Source organism: Thalassophryne amazonica, chromosome 9, assembly GCF_902500255.1.
Source record: "Thalassophryne amazonica chromosome 9, fThaAma1.1, whole genome shotgun sequence".
In the NCBI taxonomy this organism is placed as follows: domain Eukaryota; kingdom Metazoa; phylum Chordata; class Actinopteri; order Batrachoidiformes; family Batrachoididae; genus Thalassophryne; species Thalassophryne amazonica.
This window is the reverse complement of record NC_047111.1, coordinates 28,060,640-28,076,250: the sequence shown is the minus strand read 5'-3', so window position 1 is coordinate 28,076,250 and position 15,611 is coordinate 28,060,640. Positions and strand designations below refer to the sequence as shown.

The following is a 15,611-nucleotide window of genomic DNA, read 5'->3' as shown; positions in this document are numbered from 1 at the left end:
GTATTTTGTTACGCAGTAGATCTGAATTGTGATGAGAATTGTGCAGCTCGCTTCTCACTGCTGTGGCGTGCGGACAAGTGATCCTCCACCTGTTGTGAGAGGCTGCTCATTTGCATAAAGCTTAAAATACAGACCTGAATGTGTTGCTGATGGTGTGTGTCTTTTGAAGGATATTGGTTGTAACTACTGACTTACCTCACCTCTTCTATCCTTCACAGAGAGTCGGTTTGTCGTGTCCACCTGGGGGGTGTTTGGCGGTAACAGTGAGTCCAGAAGCGCCGGGCTTCGATCCTTTTGGGCGCTGGAGAGCGTGCCAGCCTTCACTCCACCAGAATGACGCTGTTTTAGTTTCTACACTTTGTTTAGCACCAGAGGGTGACTCAATAAATTGTTTTTGTTATTGGAACCGCTTTCTGTGTTATGTGTCGGACGCAGCTCGGAGAACCGACCAGCGTTTGAAGGACCCAGTATGAAATAAGCAGAGCACGGTACAAAGGATAACTGAATTTAATACATAACAGTGATCATAATAATAATAACAGGTGCGGTCTGGCGTGGTGCGCTCCCAGCAGCGCTAATGGTCCGGAGCCAGAAGCTGTTTCGGACCCAAGGACCCCGCCGACACCCCCCAGGTGGCCGCAACAACCGAGTCTGTGAAAGAAGGAACCATTATGTGAGTCCACACTCTACACACAGAACACTTAAAGGTGTACAAACAGCAAACACTTCCTGGCTTGATTACTGATCAGCTTCCAACCTGCAGGCATGGAACATCCCGTTCACAAATCACCACCGCAGTGGAAGCTGATACATGACTAACATACAGCTCAATACAATAAGGTGTGAGGGACACCACATTTACTGACTGTATAACTGTTAGTCACAAAATCCAACGTACCTCAGGAAGTGTGCTGACGAGCGTGAGACCTCACCCTCTCCTCTTTCACAGACCGTGCATCAAACCTGGACATTCTCAGCGTCCGCTGCTGATGAGATGGCTCCCAAGACGACGATCTCACCCGTCTGGTCACAAGGTCGAGTCTCTGGCAAATGCACACTGTGCACTTCAGTCTTAAATGCCAACATACTCCAATCCCTCCAGATGCACCTCAGCTGTGAGTCCTGACGAGTCGCAGGTGATCAGGGTGAAGTCCTAACAGCCTCAGCAACACAGCCACTCAGTCCCAAATGCATGCCACCTGGGAGGAAACACAAAAGGCAAACAAACCAGCAGCCAGGCCCCCCCAGCCATACAACAGTACCCCACCCTCACGGGAAGCCTCCCGGCGACCACACACACCTGGCCCAGGAGAAACACCCCCCTCCAGGGACCATGGCTGGAAACCACGTCCGCGTTAGTCCTCCAACAGACTGGTTGAACTGGCTGCATCTTTGCCTTTGTTTCTGACAGTCTTAGCACAGGTGTGGCCAGGAGTTCCTACACCTGTGCGGTCAGCCTTTAACCAAACGTGTGATTAGTCAAAAACAAAACAACCAAAACATCCCCCCCCCCCCTCCCCAGAGGACCGTTCCATCAAACCCCAGGGAAGGGGAGAAAGAAAAACAACCCACATGTAAACACACAAACAAAATGCCAAAAGACCCCCCCCTCCTCCCCCAAACGACACGCAGGGACCAACACCCCCCAGAGGGCCACCCGCCAGCTCCAGGAGTAATAACCACGGCCGAGGTCCCTCTGGGATCCACCGTCACCCACGGGGACTACCAGCGCCCCCCAGAGGACCACTCGTCAACCCCAGGAGACGCCTCCCCACACGACCAATGGACCCAGCCCCGGCCGCCCACGGCTAGATGGACCCAACGCCCTTTCCCCCCCAGAGGACACCACAGTCAAACCCTGAGGGTGGAAACTGGGGGAGGAAAAAACAAAACACAAACCCCAAACCCCCCCCCCCCCCTCCCGGGTGCAGAGGCCACCTGGGAAACGCCCAGTACAACCTAACTGCACCCCTCCAGCAATGCCGACACTACGGCACCCCCGGCTGGAGTCAGAGGAGAAGAGAGGGCATAAAAAACAAAAAGAAAAAAAAACAACCCAAATACCACCCCATCACCCCCCAGGGGACCGTTCCATCTAACCCCGGGGAGGGGGGAAACAAAAAGAAACAAAAGAAAAAAAAACAGACCAACACACAGTTGTTTGGGTCCCCGTCTTTCTTTTTTTTTGTTTTTTTTTTGTGTAACAAAGGCCGCAGGATCACACCCCCAGACAAACAGTGGACAACAAAAAAAAAACAAAAGCCCACACAAAAACCCACTCAAAAAACACCCACACAAAATGAACCAACACAAAACAAATCAGTGAGTTATACCGTCAAGCTCAACCACATGGAACACACCTGTTCCTACTCAAGAGCTTGACGGTACCGTGATTCAGTCACCACAAGGGGGAACCAGAGTGCTAAAAAATGAAAAACCCCCTTTGGTGACAAAAAACAAACGAGCTGCATCCTTGTGCGCAGCTGTGTGCAACACAACCAAAATGTGCTCAACTAAATAACGCCGGAGCTGAAACAACAGACGCAGTAGTTACCTTTTATCCGGGGAAACGGGGCTACGACTGTAGCACAGGAAGCCCAGCGACCCGTGCTAACAGAGCTCCGCCGTGCGCGTGAACCCATTACAAACGCACTCTTGCAGCTCCCGTTTACACCTCTTATCCGGTCGGAGTGTGACGCGAAGCTGTCGCCAGTCACACTCCACCACGACCCACGGATAAGGCACAAACACAGGACACGGCTGCAAGAGAGCACAAATTAGTATCCAGTAATGGGTTCTCAAACACGCACCTTCCGGGCGGAGAGCCCCGCAACTGATCCGGATAACCACTGAACGTCTGCTGCCGCCTTCCCGGCGCGTTACCGTCTCTGCTACCGCTGGGTCCGTGATGTTTGGCCAGAGACTACTGTTATGTGTCGGACGCAGCTCGGAGAACCGACCAGCGTTTGAAGGACCCAGTATGAAATAAGCAGAGCACGGTACAAAGGATAACTGAATTTAATACATAACAGTGATCATAATAATAATAACAGGTGCGGTCTGGCGTGGTGCGCTCCCAGCAGCGCTAATGGTCCGGAGCCAGAAGCTGTTTCGGACCCAAGGACCCCGCCGACACCCCCCAGGTGGCCGCAACAACCGAGTCTGTGAAAGAAGGAACCATTATGTGAGTCCACACTCTACACACAGAACACTTAAAGGTGTACAAACAGCAAACACTTCCTGGCTTGATTACTGATCAGCTTCCAACCTGCAGGCATGGAACATCCCGTTCACAAATCACCACCGCAGTGGAAGCTGATACATGACTAACATACAGCTCAATACAATAAGGTGTGAGGGACACCACATTTACTGACTGTATAACTGTTAGTCACAAAATCCAACGTACCTCAGGAAGTGTGCTGACGAGCGTGAGACCTCACCCTCTCCTCTTTCACAGACCGTGCATCAAACCTGGACATTCTCAGCGTCCGCTGCTGATGAGATGGCTCCCAAGACGACGATCTCACCCGTCTGGTCACAAGGTCGAGTCTCTGGCAAATGCACACTGTGCACTTCAGTCTTAAATGCCAACATACTCCAATCCCTCCAGATGCACCTCAGCTGTGAGTCCTGACGAGTCGCAGGTGATCAGGGTGAAGTCCTAACAGCCTCAGCAACACAGCCACTCAGTCCCAAATGCATGCCACCTGGGAGGAAACACAAAAGGCAAACAAACCAGCAGCCAGGCCCCCCCAGCCATACAACATTCTGGTTATTTTAGCGCTGGGTTCCGTCAGACGCAGGTCCGCTCCTAAACCTGCGTCGACACATAACATTCACGCTTTGAAGACAAGGACTCACACCTCCCCACCCCCCACACAAATGGATATTCAAACACTCTGGACCTCCCCCCTCTCACCGCTGCCCTCCCCCCTCCCCCCGTTGCCCTCTTGGTTCAAGAGGAGGACGTGAGAAGACATTTCAAAAGGCTGAATCCACGTAAGGCCCCGGGCCCAGACTGTGTCTCTCCTGCCACCCTGAGACACTGCGCTGATGAGCTGGCCCCAGTCTTCACAGGGATCTTCAACACCTCCCTGGAGTCATGCCATGTTCCAGTCTGTTTCAAGTCCTCCATCACAGTTCCAGTCCCCAAGAAACCACGCGTCACTGGACTCAATGACTACAGGCCTGTGGCTCTCACGTCTGTAGTCATGAAGACCTTCGAACGCCTGGTCTTATCCCACCTGAAGTCCATCACCGACCCCCTCCTGGACCCCCTGCAGTTTGCCTACAGAGCCAACAGGTCTGTAGATGATGCCATAAACCTGGCCCTGCACTCCATCCTGCAGCACCTGGACTCCCCAGGAACCTACGCTAGGATCCTGTTTGTGGACTTCAGCTCTGCATTCAACACCATCCTTCCGGCTTTGCTCCAGGACAAGCTTTCTCTGCTCCACGTGCCCGACTCCACCTGCACGTGGATCACAGACTTCCTGACGGACCGGAGTCAGCATGTGAGGCTAGGAAAGAATGTCTCGAACACTCGGGCTCTCAGCACAGGATCTCCACAGGGCTGTGTCCTTTCCCTGCTCTTCTCCCTGTACACTAACTGCTGCACCTCCAGCCACGACTCCGTAAAGCTCATCAAGTTTGCGGACGACACCACCCTCATCAAACTCATTTTGGATGGGGATGAGTCTGCCTACAGGAGGGAGGTGGACCGGCTGGTGACCTGGTGCAGCAGCAACAACTTGGAGCTCAACGCCCAGAAAACAGTGGAGATGATCGTGGACTTCAAGAAAGCCACAGCCCCCCCGCCCTCCCTCGCCCTCACCAACAGCCCCATCACCACTGTGGACTGTCACCACTTCCTCGGCACCACCATCACCCAGGACCTCAAGTGGGAGTCAACCATCAGCTCCCTCATCAAGAAGGCCCAGCAGAGGATGTACTTCCTGAGGCAGCTGAAGAAGGCCAAGCTGCCTGTCCAGCTGATGGTGCAGTTCTACACGGCTATCATCGAGTCCATCCTCTGCTCCTCCATCACGGTGTGGTACGCCGGGGCCACAGCCAGGGACAGACACAGACTGCAGCGCATTGTGGCCTCTGCTGAGAAGGTGATCGGCTGTAGCCTTCTATCACTCCATGACCTGCACGTCTCCAGGACTCTGGGCCGAGCAGGTCGGATCACAGCCGACCCTTCTCACCCTGCACACAGTCTATTCAATCCACTCCCCTCCGACGAGAGGGGTGGACCAGTGCTCACTCAAAGCCTGCCCACAGGTGAATGACACAACCGACAGGCGTGAAAAAACTCATGCATGCGCACGAAGGTTCAAGCTTGGCTGATGCAAGTGCACATGATTCAAATCCATATAGTTTTTTAAAAAAATAAAAAGGTTGGATAGTTTTCTAACAGACCTCGTATACGTGGCAGCGGAACAAAGCACAGCGTCCAGCTGGGATCATAGCGGGTGGGATCGTCACAACAATGTGCGTGCATCAAAGTCGTGCAAGTGTCTGGGGGCCTTAAAGTAAGTGAACTGTGTATGTGTCTGGCATGTGCTGCCCAACAGCGTCAGTCAGACAACATGATAAGTCAAGTGTGCATCTCTCATGATGGCTCCAGAAGGTACTAAGCTTGTGCCTCATGCATGAGGTGTTTTCAAGGACTATTTGGAAGATAATAGAAAATAGTGAGCAATCACTTTTGAGCTGGATGTGAAATTTGTCTAAGTGCCCCTACAAGTGTGGCGTTGCAAAAACCAACACACATGGCATGCATGTGTATCGCACGTGTGCGAGTGTGCCCCCCCCACTGCCCTCCCAAAACACATGTGGTGTATGTGTGTTCTGGTGAAGGAAACTCAGTAACTTTTACAAAATATAAGAGAAAAGATGCCTAATATATTAGATTTAGTATACAGACATACAGCTGACTCATAGCATTTTCCGCCATCTTGGTTTAGTTCGTTTGAATGAGCAGCCAGCTGACGTCACACTGCCTTTTTCTCAGATTTGCAGTGTCACATCACTCAGTATTGATATAAAATAGACTTTTGGTCTAGCTGGCAGCTAGTTGGGGCACCCACTTTGATTGAAAATTAATTGCAAGTCATCACTCGGTGAGGATCGCACCTAATGTGTCTGTAAAGGCCCCCTGACACTTGCACGACTTTGATGCACGCACTTGTATGCCCTGTGTTGTGCAGGACAATAAACTAATCTTTAATGGGTGTAGACTGAATGTGAGAGGGGCGCCAGTGTGTGCAACTGCACAACGACAATTTTGAAATGTTCAAAAGATCTTTCACGCATAAATGTCGTACAACATTGCGCGATCTACTCGCCAACATTACGTGCAACATGTCAAGTCGAGTAAACAAGAACTGAACAGTGTGAGTGACTGCCCAGACAGCAAATAGATCCGGGCCGGATGTAGTCCAACATCTGGTACCAATTCTGAAAACAGATCCGGTCCAGACAGTTTTTGCACCCTGGCCCAGATCCAGCACGGCTACGCTTTACAGTTCTGGAACAGATCCGGACCAGATCTGAACTGGATCCGCAAAACACCAACCGTTTACAGACCATATCTGGCACGGATCTGGGACAGACGTGGTCCGCATCACAGCACCATGGCAGGAACATAGGGCATAACGATAAGCAATTTTATCTGCACTCGGTAGAAACTATCCGTTAGCGGTTGTAAACTCTGTACTCTGTAATCGTGATCGTCACTGAGGCTTTTTTAAATGCTTATTGCAAAGCTGTTTGTTTCTTTACGACAATCAAGTTTCATAAGTCCAGGGACACTGATCTGTGTGTTATAGATACAAATCAGTTTCCTCGGATCCACGGAACTTACCCCTGTAAAACCTGTTCCTGCTACGGTGCTGTGATGCCGTCCACATCTGCCCCAGATCCGTGCCAGATATGGTCTGTAAACGGTTGGTCTTTTGCAGATCTAGGTCAGATCTGGTCCGGATCTGTTCCAGAACTGTAAAGCGGAGCCGTGCCGGATCTGGGCCAGGGTGCAAAAACTGTCTGGACCGGATCTGTTTTCAGGATTGGTACCACATATTGGACTACATCCGGCCCAGATCTATTTGCTGTCTGGGTGCATCAGAGTAGCTCATCTGAACGATTACAACAAGATGTTAAATATATCACAAACATACTTTTACAGCTGCACACAAGAAGGAAAGAACATGCAACTGTTTTACCAAGTCTTGACTATGTAAACATGACAAATAATTACCTTTTAAGACGGCTCCAAATGCTTTCTCCACGTCGTTCAGCGAGCACACGAGAACAGCTCTGGCTAGAGCGGTCCTCTGTGATTCAGGAAGCAATTAGAGCCATTTTCAACAGACAACTTGCAGAGAAAATGATTAATCTGTTACTTTTTTTTTTTTTTTGGTATATACAGAGCATCCAGCACACAGTGCATGGCATCTAGCAGAACAAAGCATGGCATCCAGCTGGGATCATGACGATTGGAATCGTCATGAAGATGTGTATGCAAGTACGTGCATCAAAGTCGTGCAAGTGTTAGGCGGCCTTAAGGTAAGTGAACTGTGTATGTTTGAATATTCATGAGGTGTTTTTCATGGACTACATAGAATATAATAGAATAGTCTTTATTGTCATTGTACGGGGAGGGAGGAGGTTACAACAAAACTGGGGGTGCTCCCACAGAGCTACTGTACACTACAAAAAAGAAAAGCAAGATATCTTATACACCACAAAAATTGTTTAAATATGAAATATGTACTATATATATATATGTCCTGTCTGTTATTCCTGAAGTCCATGATGAGTTCTCTTGTCTTATGAATGTTTAGGGTCAGGTTGTTCTCTGAGCACCAGAGCTACAGTTTCTCTATCGTCCCTGTCACAGATGAGTCCAACCACTGTGGTAAAGTAAGTCCCTTCGGCTTCTCCTTTGTTTTTCACCTGGGGTCGCCACAGCAGATCCAAGGTGGATTTGCATGCTGATTTTAGCACAAGTTTTACGCTGAATGCCCTTCCTGACACAACTCCACATTACATGGAGAAATGTGTGGTATCATCCGCATATTTTATGATGTGGTTGGTTGGATGGGTTGGAAAGCAGTCATAGGTGTACAGGGCATATAGTAGAGGGCTCAGAACGAGGCCTTGAACGGAACTACTGCTGAGTGTGAGTGTGAAGGAGTGAGGGGGGCAAGTCTTGCTGACGGTCAGAAAGTTTTTAATCCAGTAACAGGTGGGGAGGGGGATCTGTAATTTGAGCAGTTTGGTGATGAGAATGTCTTGTACAATGGTGTTAAAGGCTGAGCTGTTGTTCATGAAGAGCATCCACACATAGATCGTCTTGTTCTCCAGGTGGCTCAGCCCTGTGTGGAGAGCGAGGGCGATGGTGTCCTCTGTGGACCAGTTTGCCCTGTAAGCCAATTTGTGGGTGTTGAGAGACGGCGGGAGGCAGTCTCTGATGTGCTGAGAGACTGATCACTCCAGGCACTTCATGATTACAGATGTCAGGCCGATGGGTCTGTAATAATTCAAGCTGTCTACGGCAGGTTTTTTGGAGATGGGGACGATGGTGGAGACCTTCAGACATGTGGGAATGGTGGCATGTTTCAGGGCTGGAAGAGGCTGAGAAGAGAAAAGTCCAAGGGGGCTCACATGTTTCACCTGGCTACAGCAGAAAGCTGATCATTTTCAAGTAAAAGGATGGACCGGTTGTGTACCTGGGTGGTTGCTGTCCAAGACCAAAGGTGGTCCTGGGTGTAATTGGTCTGGTGGGTGGGGTGACATGCATCACCAGCACATGTTCCCAGGCCTGGTGTCCATGAAAAGGGCCACTATTGTTTCTAATAATGAAAATACCACAAACGTTTTCTATTCAAAACTGCCCTACAGGATTCTTGTTAAAAACCTTTTTTTTTTTGTTATCTATAGGAATCCAACGAGATAGGGAGATTCCAAAAACAAAAACTGATAGAAATGTTAAATTCCTGTTGACTGAAAACATATAGGATTCCTGTAGGATTTTGTGATTGGGAAACATGCTCACAGATCCTGGTGTTCCTAAATGGCCTTGCAGCTAATTAGTAATCAAGACCTACTCTGTGTTGCGTCTGAGATTTGAAAGAATCAGGTGTGTTCACAGCAGCATGTCTGCACCAAACTGATTACAAATGGATGCATTATTAAAAATATAAAATGTCAACAGCTTGCACAATTACAGTGCAATTTACTGACTTTTTTCCAACTTCATTGAGTTTTACTCTCAATTCAATTTATTTTCATTTATATAGCACCAAATCACAACAAATTTGCCTCCAAGCGCTTCACACAAGTAAGGTCTAACCTTACCAACCCCCAGAGCAAGCACACAGGTGACAGTGCTAAGTTTAAACTCCCTCTGATGATTTGAGGAAGAAACCTCAAGCAGACCAGACTCAGCGGGGTGACCCTCTGCTTGGGCCATGCTACTGACACAATTTACAAAACAAATATACAGAAAATTTTGCCGGTCCACCGGATGGGAGTGTTGCAGAAGTAGACACCACTACCATCTCTAGATGGAGCCGCACCTCAAACAGAGACAAAAAACAGAATCAAGCATCGGAAAGACAACAAATACAGTATAATTTGTGAGCATTACGCAACAAGAACAACAGAAGAAATACTACGGTGATTGCTGGCCACTAGCCCTAAGCTGCACTAAAAAACCCAAAATTTAGATAAAGTTGAGGCTGCTGTAGTTATTTTAGTTTGAAATTTAATAAGCTGTTTGATTATTTAGTTAACTGTTTGAATATTTACATAAATCACAAAAATTCATTGAGCTACAAATCTGATTCCCTGGTACCACAGTGTGATTCCATATTACCCAAAGTGAAAAGGCCTACACGACCTGTTACGGGGACATTCCAAGGAGCGCTGTTCCTTCCCGCTTAATCCTGAAGAGCAAAACAGGGAACGTTTTGAAGCATCATAGTAACATTTTGATCTGTGTTTGTCAATCTCAAACAAACCTGGTATACGTTGTAGTTACGACCATCATCGACACAAGATTTTAAATCGTGAATCAATTGTTGAACTGTTCAAAAATTTCATCCAGATTCTAGAAATCGTTGATAGTACATGGTAACTCCTGGTATTTGTAGTCTTAACAGCTTCAATCAGGTGAAACTTATTTAAATTGGGTATTCGTATCAACTATGACATGAAAAGTGTTTGATCATGGTCCATCAGGGTAAAAATTTGAAGCTGAAGCAATACTTTTGATGGTTTCTGGCCAAGGCTCCTTTCTTTCGTTTTTGGATGGGTTGCCAGGTCTGCACTTTATAAGCCAGCCTGTTTGGAGGCAAGCCATATTAAACTGTTTCATACAATTTTTGCACTTTTTTTTTATCACAGGTGATCGTAGTAGAGCGGCATCCTGTGGAATAGCCCTGCTACAATACTCTTTGCTTAGGGTGCCACCACCACCCAGCTACAATTTGAGCTGTTTAAAATGACAAAACATTCATATGCCCCTCATATCTCAGGCACCTGTTCAACATTTCATCACGTCCAGCAGTGCTGAACTATCACAGAGCTTACTTAGCATCTGTGTCAGAGTAGCCCATGTGATAAAGTGTTGGAGGCTATTGATTTTGTGTCAGTGGTGGGTCTATTCTGGTATGCCTTTGTCTTCTGTTTTTTTCCCGCTGCACTCAGCCTCCTGTGCTTTCTTCTGCTTCAGATAGCACAAAACAAAGACCTGCAGCCTCTCAACATTCACGTCAGGAGGTCACTCTGCCTGAGCATCTTTCCTGCTCATGCTTACAACAAACACCTGCACGCGCGCGCACACACACACACACACACACACACACACACACACACACACACACACACACTCACACACACACACACACACACACACTCACACACACACACACTCACACACACACACACACACACACACACACACACACACACACACACACACACACACACACACACACACACACACACACACACACACACACACACAGCACCTCACACTAAAAAAATCATCACTGTCTCAACATTACAGCTATATGACTCATTTTTCTGACTCCATAAAATTTTGATGTAACATAGAACAAAGTATTCCAGCAACAAAGAAGAAAGTATTCCTCCCCATATAACAATTGGTGTGTCTTTTTTTTTTTTTTTTTTTTGCACCTTGCAGCACAGTGGGTTCACTTTTAAGCTTACACTAGAATTTTCAATAATATATATCTGTATGATCATAGCCAAGTGGCCTCTGTGTGCGTGCATATAGCTTTGATCACACAAAAAAAAAAAAAAAAAAAAAAAAGAGTTGGCATTTGCCGTTTGATATGCTTATGTATTTTGGGTCAAGGATGAACATCACCAAAACAGGAATGTTGAGAGGATTAATATTTTTAGAGAAGCTACACATATTAGCTAACAACACTGAACAATTGACTTTGATATTTACATTCTGGACTCACACACCAATCCAGCAGGGGTGGTTAATCATCTATATATTAAAAGCGTGCGTGCATGATTTTATTCAGCAAGTTCAATGTAAGTACATAATAAAATGAGAGATGAGAGAGATGACAGATAAGAGAGACGAGATTTATTGCCATTGTCATTACACGAGTGCAACAACAAAATTATGTTTACACTCCAATTAGCTCAGACAAGATACAACAATTAATCCACAATTATTACTCGTTTACCGTAATAATGGCACACATCAGAATTAAAGATAACACATATACATTTGACATTGTTTATGTGCACTAAACTTGAAGCAGTCCGTCATCCGAACTGAGGCAAAGTGGATGAAAGCTGCAGCAGGAGGGGCCTGCGCCGCCCAGCTTTGCGAAAAATTGTAAATATGTTAAAAATACATGGATGACACAATAAAATGAAAACACCTTTTCCATTGTGGTCCATTTTAAAATCAAATGACAAAATAGAAGGAAAAATAAAATAATAGTAATAATAATGCTGATAATAATAATGCTAATATATATATATATATATATATATATGATAACAAGAACTTAAACAATTTATAAATACATTAAGACACTAAATTAACATTAAAAATCACATAATTAACAGGAAATAGGAATAGGAAAAATCAAATGACAAAATAGAATTAAAAATAAAATAGTAATAATAATGTTGATAATAATAATGCTAATAATAATAATAATAATAATAATAATAATAATAATAATAATACCAATGCTAATAATAATAATGCTAATAATAATATTAATAATAATAATAGTGTATATGATAACAAGAACTTAAACAATTTATAAATACATTAAGACAGTAAATTAACATTAAAAATTACATAATTAACAGGAAATAAAAAAAGTTGAGTTGTTCTTAAAAAAAAAAAAAAAACTGTTGAGGTCAAATGTTGTAAAACCATTCTGGAATCACACACCATTCCAACTCATTATCGATTTTTTGCACAATTCATTAACAGTCTTGAAAAATGTCAGCTATCCATTTTATAAACACTACCCAATCTAGAGCCAGTGAATCCCCACAGGCAACACATTAATTTTTATATTATATGAAAACCAATCACTGTGAAATAATGTATTTAAAAACAAAACAAAACATGAAACTCAATATAATGGAATGCATGTGTATGCATCACATTTACTAAAAAATCTAAATGATCACTTTTACAGCCAGTTTTATTTAAACAAGTCAGGGGATGAATACTGGAATGGCCTGCCTGCCTGCAGTCCTGAGTCCTGCTCCTATCCACACTCCCAAAACATCTTAAGTGTTGTGAGAAGGAATGGCAACATTACAAAGTGGTAAATACAATCCCAAGTTTCCTGGAATGTGTTACAGGTCTTAAAGGCAGGAATTGATGTATATTTAAAATGAAGTTGACTGCACAAAACATAAAATATTTTTGGTTCATACAATGTAATGCAATGAAATAGATGCCAGTGTAAGAAACACTACCCCCCCCCCCCCCCCCCCCACCCACCCCCAACTGTCCAGACTTTTTTTGTTGAGGATTTGGAGTTGTAGCTCATTTTAATGATTCACCAATGTGGCCAAAACTCTGCTGATATTTGGGGTATATACTAAATCATATCTATGTGCAGGTTGTTAGCCATGGGTAATCATCAACATTGCAATGAAGCTGTCACAGGTTCAGGCTTAATATCAAGTTTTAGAAATGTTTCAAAAATGTTAATGATTTGTAACCTATTCTCCCATAAATTGTGAGGATGTTGCCAGTTATGTGTCTGTCAGCATCAACGGCAGACAAGAAACAAAACAAAAAGGCAGACAAATCTCTCTGCCTTTTTGTGATGTCATGCAAAAGCATGACATCACATTTGTATTTGCAAGTACTCACATACTGCCACACTGTCAGGGATTACTAACCGATCATGTGTGTTACATATGAACTATCACATTGTTTTTATTGCATATGTCTGAGAAGCAAATGACTGATTTCTATCTTTTGGTGTGAGACGTTTTCAGATTTAATGATGTTAGTGTGTCATGTTTTCTTGTAACTGTTTTTCTGTACTACGTCTCACCATCTGACAGTACTTCATTACCCTGCACAATGTCTGTCTGTAAACAAGTTAAAAAAGGGTTGGATGGTTGTCACCAAACTTCATGAGAATATTATATAGGCAGATACCTCAAGATGATTAATTTTTGGAGAGGATTAGACAAAAGGTCAAGGTCAACAAAAACATGGTATGAAAAACATTTTCTGCTATATCTCTGCAACCAACAGGGCTATAGAGATAAGACGTTTGTTTCATTGCTATAGGTTGGGTCCAGAAGAAAGTCATGTTCTGAGGGTTTGCACCAGCCCTATGATGCCTTTGATTCTATGAAGTAAAAGCTGCACAAAATATGACATTTTTGTTTGCAATAATCAATAGTATATATACACTCAACAAAAATATAAATGCAACACTTTTGGTTTTGCTCCCATTTTGTATGAGATGAACTCAAAGATCTAAAACTTTTACCACATACACAATATCACCATTTCCCTCAAATATTGTTCACAAACCAGTCTAAATCTGTGATAGTGAGCACTTCTCCTTTGCTGAGATAATCCATCCCACCTCACAGGTGTGCCATACCAAGATGCTGATTAGACACCATGATTAGTGCACAGGTGTGCCTTAGACTGCCCACAATAAAAGGCCACTCTGAAAGGTGCAGTTTTGTTTTACTGGGGGGGATAACAGTCAGTATCTGGTGTGACCACCATTTGCCTCATGCAGTGCAACACAACTCCTTTGCATAGAGTTGATCAGGTTGTCAGTTGTGGCCTGTGGAATGTTGGTCCACTCCTCTTCAATGGCTGTGCGAAGTTGCTGGATATTGGCAGGAACTGGTACACGCTGTCGTATACGCCGGTCCAGAGCATCCCAAACATGCTCAATGGGTGACATGTCCGGTGAGTATGCCGGCCATGCAAGAACTGGGACATTTTCAGCTTCCAAGAATTGTGTACAGATCCTTGCAACATGGGGCTGTGCATTATCCTGCTGCAACATGAGGTGATGTTCTTGGATGTATGGCACAACAATGGGCCTCAGGATCTCGTCACGGTATCTCTGTGCATTCAAAATGCCATCAATAAAATGCAGATGTGTTCTTCGTCCATAACAGATGCCTGCCCATACCATAACCCCACCGCCACCATGGGCCACTCGATCCACAACATTGACATCAGAAAACCGCTCACCCACACGACGCCACACACGCTGTCTGCCATCTGCCCTGAACAGTGTGAACCGGGATTCATCCGTGAAGAGAACACCTCTCCAACATGCCAAACGCCAGCGAATGTGAGCATTTGCCCACTCAAGTCGGTTACGACGACGAACTGGAGTCAGGTCGAGACCCCGATGAGGATGACGAGCATGCAGATGAGCTTCCCTGAGATGGTTTCTGACAGTTTGTGCAGAACTTCTTTGGTTATGCAAACCGATTGTTTCAGCAGCTGTCCGAGTGGCTGGTCTCAGACAATCTTGGAGGTGAACATGCTGGATGTGGAGGTCCTGGGCTGGTGTGGTTACACGTGGTCTGCGGTTGTGAGGCTGGTTGGATGTACTGCCAAATTCTCTGAAACGCCTTTGGAGACGGCTTATGGTAGAGAAATGAACATTCAATACACGAGCAACAGCTCTGGTTGACATTCCTGCTGTCAGCATGCCAATTGCACGCTCCCTCAAATCTTGCAACATCTGTGGCATTGTGCTGTGTGATAAAACTGCACTTTTCAGAGTGGCCTTTTATTGTGGGCAGTCTAAGGCACACCTGTGCACTAATCATGGTGTCTAATCAGCATCTTGATATGGCACACCTGTGAGGTGGGATGGATTATCTCAGCAAAGGAGAAGTGCTCACTATCACAGATTTAGACTGGTTTGTGAACAATATTTGAGGGAAATGGTGATATTGTGTATGTGGAAAAAGTTTTAGATCTTTGAGTTCATCTCATACAAAATGGGAGCAAAACCAAAAGTGTTGCGTTTATATTTTTGTTGAGTGTATATACATATATATATATATATATATATATA

At 45.2% G+C, this 15,611-nt stretch overlaps 1 protein-coding gene and 1 long non-coding RNA gene across 7 annotated transcripts in view; one reads left to right on the top strand and one right to left on the bottom strand.

Moving 5' to 3' along the window:
* The window catches only part of cadm1a (cell adhesion molecule 1a), a 1,471,967-nt gene that overhangs the window by 628,829 nt on the left and 827,527 nt on the right, over positions 1 to 15,611 (bottom strand). The window lies entirely within an intron of this gene.
* The window catches only part of LOC117516939, a 777,663-nt gene continuing 770,281 nt past the window's right edge, over positions 8,230 to 15,611 (top strand). Inside the window, exon 1 of the long non-coding RNA XR_004562586.1 lies at positions 8,230 to 8,247. This is a non-coding gene — a long non-coding RNA (uncharacterized LOC117516939). The remainder of the gene's footprint in view (positions 8,248 to 15,611) is intronic.